Below are 1,493 nucleotides of genomic sequence, written 5' to 3'. Positions count from 1 at the left end.
TCATGTTATTTTGGGTAGTTAAAAAGAACATTGATATAGGGAAAAGGGTCAATTTGACTTGAGGACAACATGAGGGTTAAGCAACTTCATTGAGACAGAGTGAAATGTTTCAATACGGGGGTTAAGGTTTACTTTCTGCTTTACTTTGGTGATTAAACCACTTAAATTTGTATCTGTGACATGTTTAAATACAGTGTAAGAAGCACAAGTAGAGAGGGGTCAGCAGTCAGTAAACTGCCTTAGTAATGTTATTATCTAACTTCAGCCAATATTAACTACTGCCATACCAGACCAAGTGAGGCTAAAACAAAGGTTGTTTACACGATTAGGATCACAGACAGCATTCCTTCACTTAAAGTTAAACTTGAAATGATCTCTTGAAAGCAGCATGTGAATAGCGTGTTCTTCTCTCCGTCTGTCTCCTGTCTTAACAGTGTAGATGTTGTTGACTGATGAAATGCATACATAATGACATGAAGCCCAGTGTGTGTGTGTGTGTGTGTGAGTGTGGATGTGTGTGTTCCAATCCTGACATAAATCCCTATTGAGGAAGGGCAACATCTGCTCCCTCATCTAAAAACTCCCCACCCTCCCCCCGAAGCACAACATCCCACTTTCTCACAGAAATAAAAGGACAGATAAATATATGAACAGATAGACTCCAAAGTAAAACAAAAACAAAAAGTCAACTCAGACACTACCAACAAAGAGGAAAAGAACAGAAAATGCTAGCCTTTCTAATTTATTTGCCAATAAGCCACTTGATTAAATCCAACTTTAATTAACATCATAACAAGGAGGCCTATGCCACTTAGAGAAATTAAATGGCCTGCGTCCAGGGGTTTAACTTTCGGGTCTCGAGGGTCTAAAGCATTGAGTGGCCTTAATCCAGGGTCTTGCCTGGCCGCCTCCCCCAGACAGGGTGAGCCAAGGCTGGGTCGGGTAAGGAGAAGGGTCCTGGGAGGACTGAGAGGGCTGGGGTTTAGGATCGGTGCTAATCACCACGGTATTAAAATGTTTACCAGCCGTGATGGGATTAGCTCTGGGCTGATGATTTTTAATGTTATTATTTTTGCCCTGTGAGCTGAGTGGGCTCAATTTGGACTCTCTGAGCATCATGGAATGAAGAGACAGGGACACACTTGTTGGTGATGTACTGTGTGTGTTCTTGTATTTCTGGCCTTATGAATAGCACATTTATTGGGATGACTTTCTCAACATTCAGGTTAAGATCCAACAAATGGTCACTGGATAAGCAGATAAGCGATTTCTAAAGCACGGATCAAACTGTATGCACGGTGTCCTATGAAACCCATTGTTGTTAATGGCAAAGCGCAACGCAAGCGGCATTTTCGCAGAGCTGTACAACACAAGTTCGAGTCAATGGACTGTGAGCTTTTCTAGTCTGAACGACTACTCAAATCAATATTACATAGTACAGGAACCATTCACCATTCACACACGTTCACACACTGTGGCCTAGGCTGCCGTAC

At 42.2% G+C, this 1,493-nt stretch overlaps 1 protein-coding gene across 1 annotated transcript in view; it reads right to left on the bottom strand.

The window, feature by feature from the left end:
- The window catches only part of LOC116704735 (myosin-16), a 127,227-nt gene that overhangs the window by 21,758 nt on the left and 103,976 nt on the right, over positions 1 to 1,493 (bottom strand). The window lies entirely within an intron of this gene.

This window comes from Etheostoma spectabile, chromosome 16 (assembly GCF_008692095.1).
Source record: "Etheostoma spectabile isolate EspeVRDwgs_2016 chromosome 16, UIUC_Espe_1.0, whole genome shotgun sequence".
NCBI classification, from domain to species: domain Eukaryota; kingdom Metazoa; phylum Chordata; class Actinopteri; order Perciformes; family Percidae; genus Etheostoma; species Etheostoma spectabile.
Note: the sequence above shows the minus strand (reverse complement) of the source record. Positions and strands in the feature narration are given on the sequence as shown.